Source organism: Rhinopithecus roxellana, chromosome 12, assembly GCF_007565055.1.
Source record: "Rhinopithecus roxellana isolate Shanxi Qingling chromosome 12, ASM756505v1, whole genome shotgun sequence".
NCBI lineage: Eukaryota > Metazoa > Chordata > Mammalia > Primates > Cercopithecidae > Rhinopithecus > Rhinopithecus roxellana.
This window is the reverse complement of record NC_044560.1, coordinates 81,419,302-81,436,292: the sequence shown is the minus strand read 5'-3', so window position 1 is coordinate 81,436,292 and position 16,991 is coordinate 81,419,302.

The following is a 16,991-nucleotide window of genomic DNA, read 5'->3' as shown; positions in this document are numbered from 1 at the left end:
CCCTTGGTTGCACCTTTTCAAATTAGAATCTTGAGTCCTTTAGATCTAAGATTTGCTTGATTTTACTTATGACTTTCACTATATTATCTGTTTTTCCTTTGAGAATTCTTATTATCTGGACTAGTCTGTTGAAATTTTTTCTCTTTTTTTTCCATCTCTTTATGTTCTATTTCCTGAACAATTTCCCCAAGTTTGTCCTTTATTCTATCTTTTGAGTTTTTTCCCCTGCAGTCGTATTTTCTTTCTGAAGATACCTCGTTTGCTCTCTAAGGGTTTCTCTTCTCTTGATCTGTTTGTGTTAATAATAGTTTTTTGGAAGTTTCCTCTCCTTTCGTCCTATTTTATCTCAGTTGCCTTTTTCTGTTTTGGTCTTTTTCATGAACATTAAAAGTATTCTGTCAAGTCTGACAGAGATACAACAAAAAAGAGAATTTTAAAATAATATCCCTGATGAACATTGATGCAAAAATCCTCAATAAAATACTGGCAAACCAAATCCAGCAGCACATCAAAAAGCTTATCCAACATGATCAAGTGGGCTTCATCCCTGGGATGCAAGGCTGGTTCAACATACGCAAATCAATAAACTTAATCCAGCATAAACAGAACCAAAGACAAAAACCACGTGATTATCTCAATAGATGCATAAAAGGCCTTGACAAAATTCAACAGCCCTTCATGCTAAAAACTCTCAATAAATTCGGTATTGATGGAACATATCTCAAAATAATAAGAGCTATTTATAACACACCCACAGCCAATATCATACTGAATGGGTGAAAACTGGAAGGATTCCCTTTGAAAACTGGTAAAAGACAGGGATGCCCTCTCTCACCACTCCTATTCAACATAGTGTTGGAAGTTCTGGCTAGGGCAATCAGGCAAGAGAAAGAAATAAAGGGTATTCAGTTAGGAAAGGAAGAAGTCAAATTGTCCCTGTTTGCAGATGACATGATTATATATTTAGAAAACCCCATGGTCTCAGCCCAAAATCTCCTTAAGCTGATAAGCAACTTCAGCAAAGTCTCAGGATACAAAATCAATGTGCAAAAATCAAAAACATTCTTGTACACCAGTAATAGACAAACAGAGAGCCAAATCATGAATGAACTCCCATTCACAATAGCTTCAAAGAGAATAAAATACCTAGGAATCCAACGTGCAAGGAATGTAAAGGACCTCTTCAAGGAGAACCACAAACCACTGCTCAGTGAAATAAAAGAGGAAACAAACAAATGGAAGAACATACCATGCTCATGGATAGGAAGAATCAATATCGTGAAAATGGCCATACTGCCCAAGGTAATTTATAGATTCAATGCCATCCTCATTAAGCTACCAATGACTTTCTTCACAGAATTGGAAAAAACTGCTTTAAAGTTCATATGGAACCAAAAAAGACCCTCATTGCCAAGACAATCCTAAGCCAAAAGAACAAAGCTGGAGGCATCATGCTACCTGACTTCAAACTATACTACAAGGCTACAGTAATCAAAACAGCATGGTACTGCTACCAAAACAGAGATATAGACCAATGGAACAGAACAGAGCCCTCAGAAATAATACCACACATCTACAGCCATCTGATCTTTGACAAACCTGACAAAAACAAGAAATGGGGAAAGGATTCCCTATTTAATAAATGGTGCTGGGAAAATTGGCTAGCCATAAGTAGAAAGCTGAAACTGGATCCTTTCCTTACTCCTTATACGAAAATTAATTCAAGACAGATTAGAGACTTAAATGTTAGCCCTAATGCCATAAAAACCCTAGAAGAAAACTTAGGTAATACCATTCAGGACATAGGCATGGGCAAGGACTTCATGTCTAAAACACCAAAAGCAACGGCAACAAAAGCCAAAATTGACAAATGGGATCTAATTAAACTAAAGAGCTTCTGCACAGCAAAAGAAACTACCATCAGAGTGAACAGGCAAGCTACAGAATGGGAGAATATTTTTGCAATCTACTCATCTGACAAAGGGCTAATATCCAGAACCTACAAAGAACTCAAACAAATTTACAGGAAAGAAACAAACAACCCCATCAAAAAGTGGGCAAAGGATATGAACAGACACTTCTAAAAAGAAGACATTTATGCAGCCAACAGACACATGAAAAAATGCTCATCACTCACCATCAGAGAAATGCAAGTCAAAACCACAATGAGATACCATCTCACACCAGTTAGAATGGCAATCATTAAAAAGTCAGGAAACAACAGGTGCTGGGTAGGATGTGGAGAAATAGCCACACTTTTACACTGTTGATGGGACTGTAAACTAGTTCAACCACTGTGGAAAACAGTATGGCAATTCCTCCAGGACCTAGAACTAGAAATACCATTTGAGCCAGCCATCCAATTACTGGGGATATACTGAAAGGATTATAAATCATGCTGCTATAAAGACACATGCACACGTATGTTTATTGTGGCACTATTCTCAATAGCAAAGACTTGGAATCAACCCAAATGTCCATCTGTGACAGACTGGATTAAGAAAATGTGGCACATATACACCATGGAATACTATGCAGCCATAAAAAAGGGTGAGTTTGTGTCCTTTGTAGGGACATGGATGCAGCTGGAAACCATCATTCTTAGCAAACTATCGCAAAAACAGAAAACCAAATACTGCATGTTCTCACTCATAGGTGGGAACTGAACAATGAAATCACTTGGACACAGGAAGGGGAATATAACACACCATGTCCTATTGTGGGGAGTGGGGGAGAGGGATAACATTAGGAGACATACCTAATGTAAATGATGAGTTAATGGGTGCAGCATACCAACATGGCACGTGTATACATATGTAACAAACCTACATGTTGTGCACACATACCCTAGAACTTAAAGTATAAAAAAAAAAAAAAAAAAAAAGAAGAAGTATTCTCTTAAAAGTCTGGTGAGCTTTGACTGTCTGTTTATGTTTAATAGTTAGGGGACCAAAATGGTGATTGGGAGCTCTAAACGTATGTGTAGGTATTTTCTGTGCTCTTAGATGTTAGTGAACAGCAGTGGCTTCCATTAAAGGCTGGGTCATTTTGGTTGGGCATCTCTATATCTATATCTTAAGGGCTTTCTCTTTGGATGGTTGGATTTCCCAGAAAAGCTGCTCGGATCTTCTGACTGAGGGTATTATTGTAGTGGCCAATTTTCTGGGGTGGGGTGAAAAAAGAATGCTAAGATCTTCCATATTTAGAATGCCAACTTTTATGTATTCCTCCTGCTTTCATTATGAAAATCCGTCTTGAAACTGTGTATGCAGACACATGTGCATGTGTGCACGCTGGTTTCTGAGAGAGAACCCTGGAATCTGAGTCTTGTCTTCTGTGTCCTGCTTCTGAGCAAAATTCTGTGACTCCTTGGCAATAAGAATACTATTCTTTGTAGAATCTGAGCTAAAAATGCTTTCCTAACAGTGATGTGCTTATTATCTCAGCACCTGCACACCTATCCTTCTCCAGTCTCTGCCTGTCCTGTGCCCTGGAGTCTGACTCTTGAGGACATTATTACCTGAGAGTCCCTTTCTTTCTGGCTTCTAGTTAGATTTGGCCAGGGGAAGCTACCAGCAAAGAATCAAAGGGTGTGAGAGAGAAAGGACCAGTATAATTTCCCAGCCTCCTCCTTGACCAGTGCACGTGTCTGGCAGCAGCTGTGCCCCCCACATCTACAGCATCTTCTGGGTAGTCCTTCCTCTATGTCCCTTGCCCTCAGGTAACACCACTTCCTCCCCTTGACCTCTGAAGTCCTTGGGCTGGCTCCCAGCTCTTTCTAGTATCTGGGTGCCTCAATGTTCCTTATTTGTTCTCTCCCCTGTCTCCACATCTCTGTAAGTAGTGATTTCCTTACTAGGAATATTTGAGATGAATGATTTCCTACTGGGACTCTGACCCATATAGCTGGAAAGAACAATAAGATCCAAGATATTTCCTATTGCCATCACCCATATTTTTCACCCCCAAGCTTCCATAGCTCATGGGAATTAATATTTGTAGAGACACTGAGCTTGGCATGAAGGAAACACACTTAACCCTGAAGCAGACATAGGAATGAGCTTTCCAAATGTCTGGAGTTCTAGATAACTTAGATTTAATCCCTACTGTTTTAAACATGTTATACAAATTCTAAAACTTCTATAGTAAACACTTTCTGTTTTGAGGATCTGTTGGTCATCACTAGCAAAATTAATGGATTTGTTTTGCTGTGTAAATTTAAATGAAGAGGAGACTGGGCTTACTAGAAATGTGGGTCAAAATAGTCCTGAGCATTTCTTTCAGAGATGAAATCCCTGATTTCAGCTTTGGTTTTATGAAACTTGTTCTTCATCTAAGTCAGAGTAAGAGGCATTTTTTAGAGGACTTTCTTCGGTTGAGAGACCTCACTTCTCTGAAGTCTCCCTAGTTCTGCTGTGTCTGGTGAGCTTACTTCCCCCTCAGGAAGACAGGAGTCTGGGAGGCTGGAGAGGGTGAGGGCTACAGAAAGCTTCCATCCCCTTTGCCTGCAGGAAGACGGCCTGGATGATGGATGCAATTTCAAGATAATTCGAGACAGCTCTGGTGAAGGACAGAGATTCTCATTGTACCTGCAAGCCTTTTGGTAGTCATGCTTCTCTTTGTCATGGGTGCCCCTTGTACCTTGGCTTTTCAGGCTGGAGCACCTCTATCCTCCCACTGCTCCTTGGTATGACGAATCTGCTCCTAGCACCAAACATAAGCTGAGGTCAGGGATTTAATCTGAAAAAGAAATTTCCAAGGGTATTTAGGCCCCATTCCACTCTCCTGAGCTTCTTCATTTAACTTGCATACTATCCCCAGCTGCTCCTTCCACATCCTGTGCTTACACTCTCCTCTGTTTCTGCAGGGTGTCCTTACATTTTATCCGTTCCCCATCCTCTCTGTTCAGCCAAACCCTTCCCATCTGCCCACATTCCTCCATTCCCACTTCTTTCAGAAAGCCTTCCACCATCTTTCAAGCCCCATCTTTTCTGACACTTTGACTTGTCCTTGGGTGCCAGTGCTGCTGTATTATTTTTTATCTTATATGTGAGTCTTTCATTTTTTTTGCTGAACTACAAACTCTCAGCAGGTGAAGACCATGCATTGTCATACAGCCTGTGGCACAGCGCCGGGCGTGTAGATTGGTGCATATTTGTGGACTAGGTAGCTGACTTACTGGTTGGTGTGCTATCTGCTTCATTTTTCTAAAAATTTTAAGTAAGTATGTGAAAATCAGTGCTTCAATCTCTTAGACCATGTTTGGTATAAAGTATTTGAAACAGTGTGAACCGTACCTTGGTAGAAATGTCAAGGTGACACTTGTTTATGCCTTTCCTCTTTTCTGGGCTTGCCTATTCATATGGTAAAAACCAAATATTTGGATAATCTTTGAACAGAAACTATTGAAGTGAAAATAAAACTGTGATGAGAAACATAAATAAAGCCGGTCAGATGCTTGAAAGCAAAAGGAAGAGTGATTGGCAGGTCAGGGAGGAAAAGCAGAGCCCATGCCTGAAGTGAGGCAGCTCCGGGGAAGGATGGGCAGCCCCGCTCTGGGAGCCAGTGGGCTCTAACAGGCTTGCTGCCAACCTCGTTCTGTTTGCCCCACACTGTGGAAACCATTCTAGCATTTTGACTCTTTTCGAATGTCAGGAAGTGACTCCTGAGCACAGATGAATGTGCTGGCCCTGATGGGGAAAGTTCTTGGAGGAACTTCTTCACAGAGCTGTGAATGCCTGTGCCACTCACTCAAGTCCTTTTACTCAAAGACTTTGTAACCATAAAGAATTATCTCCTGTATTTCATTCTACAAAAGGATAAGCCTCTAGTAAATTTCAGTTAATCAAGCCTACAAGAGAGAAATGTGTCCTAAAAGTTTAATTAAATGTGATATTGGGTGAGAATCTGCCCTCTTGTTCTTTTAGTTCAATTCCAGAAAAGTAAGAAATAAATAGCAGTGTTCAACTGAAAGTGAGTGGGTTGGAACCAAACACAATTTAACATCCATCGACTGTAGTGATCACTTACCCACACACTACCTTTAAAGAGGATAAAATACTTTCACATCAGTTGTACAATTTGTTTCTGCTAGTAACCCTCACGGCAGGGCAGATATTGGAAATATTTTTATTGTACTTATTTTTTAAAATAAAATCAATATATTTGCATACCAGAAAGTTTATAAAACAGAGAAAAGGAGAAAATAAAGCAATAACCCATTATATCCATGTAGTCTTTTTCATTTTTATTGATTATAGAGACAAGATCTCACCACGTTGCCCAGGCTGGTCTCAAATGCAAGGGATGCTCCTCCCTCAGCTTCCAAAAGTGCTAAAATTACAGGCATGAGTCACCGCACCTAGTCTGTGTTGTCTTTTAAATGTGTATCCCTTTCTTATTATATAGCTGTAATCAATTTGAACCTTGCTTTCTTCACTTAATATTGTATCCTAAGCATTTGCCTGTGTTTTCCTGTATTCTTCATAGTCTAACTTTTAATGGATTTATCACATTTTACTCCACATTTCATTCATTTTCAACATTTGTCATTCTAAATAATATTAAGAGGGACATTTTAGTGTACATAGGTTCTGGTGTTTAAGATTTCCTCCAAAGATTGAATTCCTGGAATTGTAATTATTAGATCAAAAGCTATCACCATTTCTAGTGGATTTTTATTTTATTTTCTATAAACTACAGGCGCCCACAACCACGCCCAGCTAATTTTTTTTTTGCATTTTTAGTAGAGACAGGGTTTCACCATGTTAGCCAGGATGGTCTCGATCTCCTAACCTCATGATCTGCCCGTCTTGGCCTCCCAAAGTCCTGGGATTATAGGCGTGAGCCACCGTGCCCAGCCGGCTTTTGATTTTTATTTTTAAATTGTTTTTCAAAGAGGCTGAGTAAGCAGCACACATGCTGCTTCACATGAACCAATTCTCCACGTGCTGGCTAGAAATCAGAAATGAGATGTTTAAGTTATTAGTTTAATAGTGAGAAATGGATGTTTATTGCTATTCTCATTTGAAGTCTTCTGAATGTAAAATTATCTTTCCATGTTTGCTTTCTGGCCCCATTTGACTGGACAGACATTCTGTGCTCACTGGACAGAAAAGGAAACAGGTTCAGACATGTGGAGTGGCTTGCCTGTGGCAGCACAGCAGAGTATTGATACCAGATCCTGGGGCTTCCAACTCTCAGTCCAGACCCCGTCTATTTGAGGGCTGGCTCCAGCCCTGCCACTGTCTCCTTGTGCAGAAGTTTTCTCCTTTCTTTGAGTCTCACTCTCTCCATCTGCAAAATAAAGTGCTTGGACTGCAGTCAGTGGTTTTCATTTTTAAATATAATTAAATTGAAGGAGATTGTCTTCAAATGAATGTTGTGTTGAAATCCAGTATAGAAAACTGTGAATGCAAAACTCTGAGTTGATTGGCAAGGGGATTGGAGGCCCCTGGTCACCTCCTTTCCTCTTTCAAAATCTCCATTCTTTGTTTTTTTGTTTTTGTTTTTTTTTTTTTTTTTGAGACGGAGTCTCGCTCTCACCCAGTCTGGAGTGCAGTGGTGCGATCTCAGCTCACTGCAAGCTCTGCCTCATGGGTTCATGACATTATCCTGCCTCAGCCTCCTGAGTAGCTGGGACCACAGGCGCCCACCACCACACCCAGCTAATTTTTTTTTTTTTGTATTTTTAGTAGAGATGGGGTTTCACCATGTTAGCCAGGATGGTCTCGATCTCCTGATCTCGTGATCTGCCCACCTCGGCCTCCCAAAGTGCTGGGATTACAGGCGTGAGCCACTGCGCCCAGCCAAAATCTCCATTCGTAATGTGCCTCCTTGAAATACCTAGGTATCACCTAGTCCCAGTGGTTTCCAGGCAGCGCTTCCATAATCTTATCCAACTTTGATATTCCTTCAGCTATCACAACTCAAACTTTCCAAGATATATTTTAAGCTGACTTTTGTGTTTCTTTGTTAGCTTGCTCTCAAGCAGTTGGTATCTGGGAACTCCAGACTCCAATGATACGGTGGAAAGAAAACTTGGCACAGAGCCAGGACACCAAAGTTCTCTACCAATCACGTGGGGTCTTTCTGTTGTTGGTGTCCTCATTTAAAACAGAAATAATCACATCTGGTTCTCCCGTCTTGTAGAGTTGTGAGGATCACATGTGTTAAAGCTGTGTGCACTGTCCTTTCCCCTTTCCAGGCACATGGCAGGTTAACTTCCCTGCCCTTTTGGAGTTGGACTTGGCCGTGTGATTTGCTAGCCAATGATGCACATGTGGAGATGATGTGTGTCATTTTTGGGGGGAAGTTTTAAGAGCTGGTGCTTGATTCACTATGTTCTTTCTCCTCCTGGAGCAACTGTAGAAGCACTCATCAAAACTCGCTTCCAGTCAGCATGGGTTTAAGAGTGGTCTATATTAGCAGAGATCCTGGCATAACCAAATCATCCTGGAGCATAACCAAAAAATAAAGCTTTGCTGTGTTGAGCCCTGAGATATTAGGGTTGTTTGTTATTACAGCAAAACCTAGCCTATCCTAACTAGTCCAGTGTGTGTGAGGGTAATTAACATTGACATCCACATTATTGATTAAACTTCTAGAGTTGTTAAAGCACATAGAGCTTCCAAAACCTAGAAAGAATGATTCTCAGAAGACTGCTTTAGAACTGGACAGTTAAAAACACATTTAACAATTAGCCTAACATTTGTAAAACCTTTTGTCTTGCACATTTAAAGCCAAGAATGTTAGTGAAACAAAGTGTTGGTCAGATATTTGGCTTTTCTCTCCCTCCCCAAATGCTGAACCTTCAGGAGCTTAAAGAATGAATGTTTTTTTTTTTTTTTTAATTTCCTACAGAGATTAAAGATGTCTAATCTCTTACTAATCCTCTTATTCTTCCAGCGAGTTCTTGAAATCAGTGAATTAAGCATTGCAGAGCATGTACAGTTATGAGAACAGTTTGTTGGGGAAGGAAGCTGGTTTGCAAAAAGATTTCACCTGTGCTTTATCTTGACACAGTAGCCATAATACAAAAGCGGTGCTTTAAGTAGTGTTACTGATAGGAAATAAATTTATCCTGACCTTATAAAGCTTGAAGGTGATGCTTTGCAGAAGTTACAACGGTGAACATGGCCTGGTACAGACAACTATGCAGGGGAGCTGCGTTTTTGACGTACACCAAGGGATCCTGCACAGCTCATAGCACTTTCTGGGCCCCAGATTCCTCATCTGTAAAATAAGGGCTCAAGTTGCTGACTTGTTGCTTCAAGGGTGAAATGAGATGATGTATAGAAGATTACTACAAAAAGAAAAAAAGGGTAATTTTGTAATGAGTTGGTATTCGCTGAAGTCTCTATTCAATTTGTTTGGAAGTCTGTTGTTCAGATAGTAACTCAGCAAGTGTCAGGAAGCCATTTCCAATAGCCTATAATACATTTAAAACTGTCTATAAAAACATTTAATCCAACAACTCTTCATGGTAAAAACCCTCAACAGACAAGCATTGAAGGAACATATCTAGAAATAACAAGAGCCATATATGACAAACCCACAGCCAACACGATACTGAACGGTCAAAAGCTGAAACTATTCCCTTTGAGAACTGGAACAAGAAAAGGATGTCCACTCTCACCACTTCTATCAACATAGTACTGGAAGTCCTAGCCACAGCAATCAGTCAAGAAAAAGAAATAAAAGACAAACAAAAACGAAAAAGAAGAATTCAAACTATTTCTCTTCACTGACAGTATGATTTTACACCCAGAAAATCCTAAGGACTCTGCCAAAAGACTCCTAGAACTGATAAAAAATTTAGCAAAGTTCAAAATACACAATCAATTTATGAAAATCAGTAGCATTTCAATACAACAATGATGTCCAGGGTGAGTCAAGTCCAGAACACAATCTCATTTACAATAGCCACAAAGAAAATGAAATAGCTAGGAATACAGCTAACCAAGGAGGTGAAAGATACCTGCAAGGAGAACCACAAAACACTGCTGAAAGAAATCAGAGATGACACAAATAAATGGAAAAACATGCTATGCTAATGGACTGGAAGAATCAATATCATAAAAATGGTCACATTGCCCAATTTACAGATTCAGTGCTATTTCTATCAAACTACCAATGCCATTTGTATTAGGCCATTCTTGCATCACTATAAAGAAATGCCTGAGACTGGGTAATTTGTAAAGAAAGGAGGTTTATTTGGCTCATGGATCTGCAGGCTATAAAACTGTGGCGCTGGCATCTGCTTGGCTTCTGGGGAGGCCTCAGGGAGCTTTTACTCATGGCAGAAAGTAAAGTGGGAGCTTGTGTGACCAACGGTGAAAGCAGGAGCAAGAGAGAGAGTAGGGGAGGAGGTGCCACAGTTTATAGCAACCAGATTTCATGAGAACTCACTTACTATCTGAGTACAGCACCAAGCCATGAGAGATCTGTCCCTTGACCCAAACACCTCCCAGCAGGCCCCACCTTCAACATTGAGGATTAAAATTCAAACCATGTCATCATTCTTCACAGAATTAGAGAAACTATTATAAAATTCATGTGGAAGCAAAAAGAAGCCCAAATAACATAAACAATCCTAAGAAAAAAGAATAAACCCAGAGGCATTGCACTACCTGACTTCAAATTCTACTATAAAGCTACAGTAACCAAAACAGCATGGCACTGGTATGAAAACAGACACATAAACTAATGGAACAAAAAAGAAAACTCGGAAATTAAGCTGCACACCTACAGCCAACTGATTTTTGGCAAGGCTAACAAAAACAAGCAATGGGGGAAAGACTCCCTGTTCAATAAATGGTGCTAAGATAACTGGCTAGCCATATGCATAAGATTGAAGCTGGACTCCTACCTTTCACCACATAAAAAAATTAACTCAACATAGACCAAACATTTAAATTCAAGACCTACAATTATAAAAATCCTAAGAGAAAATCCAGAAATTACTCTTCTTAACATAGGCCTTGGCAAAATTTATTTGGCTAAGTCCCCAAAAGCAATTGCAACAAAAACAAGAATTGACAATTTGGACCTAATTAAACTAAAAAGCTTCTGCACAGCAAAATAAACTATCAATAATGTAAACAGACAACTTACAGAGTGGGAGGAGATATTTACAAACAAGGCATCCATATCCAGAATCTACATGGAAATCAAATCAATAAGCAAAGAACAAATAACCCCCTTAAGAAATGGGCAAAGGACATGAACAGACGCTCGTCAAAAGAAGACATGAAGGCAGACAACGAATGTATGAAAAAATGCTCAGCATCACTAGTAATCAGAGAAATGCAAATCAAAACCACAGTGAGTTACCGTCTCACACTAGTCATTATGGCTATTATCAAAAGTAAAAAAAAACTGCCGGGTGTCGTGGCTCACGCCTGTAATCCCAGCACTTTGGGAGTCCACGGTGGGCAAATTATGAGGTTGAGAGATTGAGACCATCCTGGCCAACATGGTGAAAACCTGTCTCTACTAAAAATGCAAAAATTAGGTGGGCATGGTGGCACGTGTGTGTAGTCTCAGCTATTTGGGAGGCTGAGGTAGGAGAATCGCTTGAATCTGGGAGGCGGAGGTTGCAGTGAGCCAAGATTGCGCCACTGGTGAGAGAGCGAGACTCTGTCTAAAAAAAAAAGTCAAAAAACAACAAATGCTGGTGAGCCTTTGGAGAAAAAGGAACACTTATGCACTTTTTGCGGGAATATAAATTAGTTTAGCTATTGTGGAAAGTTTTCTGGAGATTTCTCAAAGCACTTAAAACAGACCTACCATGTTACCCAGCAATCCCATTACTAGGTATATACCCAAAGGAAAAATACATCATTCTACCAAAAAGTCACATGCTCTGGTATGTTCATTGCTGCACTATTCACAATAGCAAAGACATGGAATCAACCCAAGGGCCCATCAATGGTAGACTGGGTAAAGAAAATCTGGTGTATATATATATATACACCATGGAATACTATATAGCCATGAAAAAGAATAAAATCATGCCCTTTGCAGCAACATGGATACAGCTAGAGGCCATAATCCTAAGCAAAATAACACAGAAACAGAAAACCCAAACACTGCATGTTCTCACTTATAAGTGGGAGCTAAACATTGAACACATTTGGACATAAATATGGCAACAATGGACACTGGAGACTACTCGGGGGGGAGGAAAGGAGGAGAATATGGGTTGGAAGGCTACCTATTGGGTACTATGTTTACTACCTGCATCATGGGATCCATACCTAAACCTCAGCATCATGCAATATTCCCTGCACATGTACCCCCTGTATCTGAAACAAAAGTTGAATTTGAAAAGAAAAATAAAGCATGAAGGAGAATCTGATTGCCAACTTAACTGAAAACTCCAGAAAGTCCGATGCTACTTTGGTTCTTTCTCTTTCCTGTGCTTCCTGCATTCTGGCTTTATTCACAGGCTGCCTCTGTCTATGTGGTGACCTCTGCAAGCTCCAGGTCACAGAAGAAGGAATGTTTCTCTAGACTAAAGCCCTGGCATTGAGTCTTGCTGGCTTGTATTGGGTCATGTATGTATTTCTGGACTTTCTGGACATGTAAGGAGAGGAGACCCCACCACATGGGTAAGAAGGGGTGATGCGAATCCCAAGAAGAAAATCATAGTGCCCTAATCATTCTGAATGACCAAAACCAGCGGATGTCCTCCACAGCAGATGAGAGCATCCTTCTACCTTTCTCTTTGAGTCCTGAGCTCTGAAGAGGCCAACTGCCACCTCCAGCAGCCTGGCATTGGAACGACAGGTAGCACTGTTAACATTTCAGCCACAGTCTCTGTTATAGCCAGGGCTCAAGGGTCTTCAGGAAGCCTCAGGGACCTTCCCTCCACAGATGCAGCCACACAGCTGGAACTATGAGACATGGTGAGAAGGCAGAAAAGGGCACCTTCTTTGTTGTTGAACTGTAAGAATGCATTTTATGTTTAATTTTAGATTCAGGAGGTACATGTGCATATGCATGTTTGTTACATGGGTATATTACATATTGGTGGGGATTGGGCTTCTGTTGTATCCATCACCCAAATATTGAGCTTTGTATCCAATAGATAATCTTTCAACCCCAAACCCCCTCCCTTCCTCCCACCTTTTGGAGTCCCTACTGTTTATCGTTTTCATCTTTATGTCCATGGGTACACAATGTTTAGCTCCCACTTATAAGTGAGAACAAGTGGCATTTGGTTTTCTGTTCCTGTGTTAGTTTGCTTAAGATAATGGCCTCCAGGAGGGGCGGAGCAAGATGGCTGAATAGGAACAGCTCCAGTCTCCAACTCCCCGCGCGAGCGACACAGAAGACCGGTGATTTCTGCATTTTCAACTGAGGTACTGGGGTCATCTCACTAGGGAGTGCCGGACAATCGGTGCTGGTCAGCTGCTGCAGCCTCACCAGCGAGAGCTGAAGCAGGGCGAGGCATCGCCTCACCTGGAAGCGCAAGGGGGAAGGGGATCCGTTTTCCTAGCCAGGGGAACGGAGACACACAACACCTGGAAAATCGGGTAACTCCCACCCCAATACTGCGCTTTAAGCAGACAGGCACACCAGGAGAATATATCCCACACCTGGCCAGGAGGGTCCCATGCCCACGGAGCCTCCCTCACTGCTAACACAGCAGTCTGCGGCGATCTATCCGCAAGGCAGCAGTGAGGCTGGGGGAGGGGCGCGCACCATTGCTGAGGCTTAAGTAGGTAAACAAAGCCGCTGGGAAGCTCGAACTGGGTGGAGCTCACAGCAGCTCAAGGAAGCCTGCCTGTCTCTGTAGTCTCCACCTCTGGGGACAGCGCACAGCTGAAGACCAACAGGGGAAGCAGCGGGGGCCGGTGCAGACGCAAACGACTCTGTCTGACAGCTTTGGGGAGAGCCGTGGATCTCCCAACGCGGAGGTTGAGATCTGAGAACGGACAGACTGCCTGCTCAGGTGGGTCCCTGACCCCTGAGTAGCCTAGCTGGGAGACATCCCCCACTAGGGGCAGTCTGACACCCCACACCTCACAGGGTGGAGTACACCCCTGAGAGGAAACTTCCAAAGGAAGAATCAGACAGGTACACTCGCTGTTCAGCAATATTCTATCTTCGGCAACCTCTGCTGCTGATACCCAGGCAAACAGGGTCTGGAGTGGACCTCAAGCAATCACCAGCAGATAGTCCTTCTGACTGTCAGAAGGAAAACTATCAAACAGGAAGGACACTTATACCAAAACCCCATCAGTACGTCACCATCATCAAAGACCAGAGACAGATAAAACCACAAAGATGGGGAAGAAGCAGGGCAGAAAAGCTGGAAATTCAAAAAATAAGAGCGCATCTCCCCCTGCAATGGAGCCCAGTCCATTGCCAGCAACGGATCAAAGCTGGTCAGAGAATGACTTTGACGAGATGAGAGAAGAAGGCTTCAGTCCATCAAACTTCTCAGAGCTAAAGGAGGAATTACGTACCCAGCGCAAAGAAACTAAAAATCTTGAAAAAAGAGTGGAAGAATTGACAGCTAGACTAATTAATGCAGAGAAGGTCATAAACGAAATGACAGAGATGAAAACCATGACACGAGAAATACGTGACAAATGCACAAGCTTCAGTAACCGACTTGATCAACGGGAAGAAAGAGTATCAGCGATTGAGGATCAAATGAATGAAATGAAGCGAGAAGAGAAACCAAAAGAAAAAAGAAGAAAAAGAAATGAACAAAGCCTGCAAGAAGTATGGGATTATGTAAAAAGACCAAATCTACGTCTGATTGGGGTGCCTGAAAGTGAGGGGGAAAATGGAACCAAGTTGGAAAACACTCTTCAGGATATCATCCAGGAGAACTTCCCCAACCTAGTAGGGCAGGCCAACATTCAAATTCAGGAAATACAGAGAACGCCACAAAGATACTCCTCGAGAAGAGCAACTCCAAGACACATAATTGCCAGATTCACCAAAGTTGAAATGAAGGAAAAAATCTTAAGGGCAGCCAGAGAGAAAGGTCGGGTTACCCACAAAGGGAAGCCCATCAGACTAACAGCAGATCTCTCGGCAGAGACTCTACAAGCCAGAAGAGAGTGGGGGCCAATATTGAACATTCTTAAAGAAAAGAATTTTCAACCCAGAATTTCATATCCAGCCAAACTAAGTTTCATAAGTGAAGGAGAAATAAAATCCTTTACAGATAAGCAAATGCTTAGAGATTTTGTCACCACCAGGCCTGCCTTACAAGAGACCCTGAAGGAAGCCCTAAACATGGAAAGGAACAACCGGTACCAGCCATTGCAAAAACATGCCAAAATGTAAAGACCATCGAGGCTAGGAAGAAACTGCATCAACTAATGAGCAAAATAACCAGTTAATATCATAATGACAGGATCAAGTTCACACATAACAATATTAACCTTAAATGTAAATGGACTAAATGGTCCAATTAAAAGACACAGACTGGAAAACTGGATAACGAGTCAAGACCCATCAGTCTGCTGTATTCAGGAGACCCATCTCACATGCAGAGACATACATAGGCTCAAAATAAAGGGATGGAGGAAGATCTACCAAGCAAATGGAGAACAAAAAAAAGCAGGGGTTGCAATCCTAGTCTCTGATAAAACAGACTTTAAACCATCAAAGATCAAAAGAGACAAAGAAGGCCATTACATAATGGTAAAGGGATCAATTCAACAGGAAGAGCTAACTCTCCTAAATATATATGCACCCAATACAGGAGCACCCAGATTCATAAAGCAAGTTCTTAGAGACTTCCAAAGAGACTTAGACTCCCATACAATAATAATGGGAGACTTCAACACTCCACTGTCAACATTAGACAGATCAACGAGACAGAAAGTTAACAAGGATATCCAGGAATTGAACTCATCTCTGCACCAAGCGGACCTAATAGACATCTATAGAACTCTCCACCCCAAATCAACAGAATATACATTCTTCTCAGCACCACATCGCACTTATTCCAAAATTGACCACATAATTGGAAGTAAAGCACTCCTCAGCAAATGTACAAGAACAGAAATTATAACAAACTGTCTCTCAGACCACAGTGCAATCAAACTAGAACTCGGGACTCAGAAACTCAATCAAAACCACTCAACTACATGGAAACTGAACAACCTGCTCCTGAATGACTACTGGGTAAATAACGAAATGAAGGCAGAAATAAAGATGTTCTTTGAAACCAATGAGAACAAAGATACAACATACCAGAATCTCTGGGACACATTTAAAGCAGTGTGTAGAGGGAAATTTATAGCACTAAATGCCCACAAGAGAAAGCTGCAAAGATCTAAAATTGACACTCTAACATCACAATTAAAAGAACTAGAGAGGCAAGAGCAAACACATTCAAGCGCTAGCAGAAGGCAAGAAATAACTAAGATTAGAGCAGAACTGAAGGAGATAGAGACACAAAAAACCCTCCAAAAAATCAATGAATCCAGGAGTTGGTTTTTTGAAAAGATCAACAAAATTGACAGACTGCTAGCAAGACTAATAAAGAGGAAAAGAGAGAGGAATCAAATAGACGCAATAAAAAATGATAAAGGGGATATCACCACCGACCCCACAGAAATACAAACAACCATCAGAGAATACTATAACCACCTCTACGCAAATCAACTAGAAAATCTAGAAGAAATGGACAATTTCTTGGACACTTACACTCTCCCATGACTAAACCAGGAAGAAGTTGAATCCCTGAATAGACCAATAGCAGGCTCTGAAATTGAGGCAACAATTAATAGCCTACCCACCAAAAAAAGTCCAGGACCAGATGGATTCACAGCTGAATTCTACCAGAGGTACAAGGAGGAGCTGGTACCATTCCTTCTGAAACTATTCCAATCCATAGAAAAAGAGGGAATCCTCCCTAACTCATTTTATGAGGCCAACATCATCCTGATACCAAAGCCTGGCAGAGACACAACAAAAAAAGAGAATTTTAGACCAATATCCCTGATGAACATCGA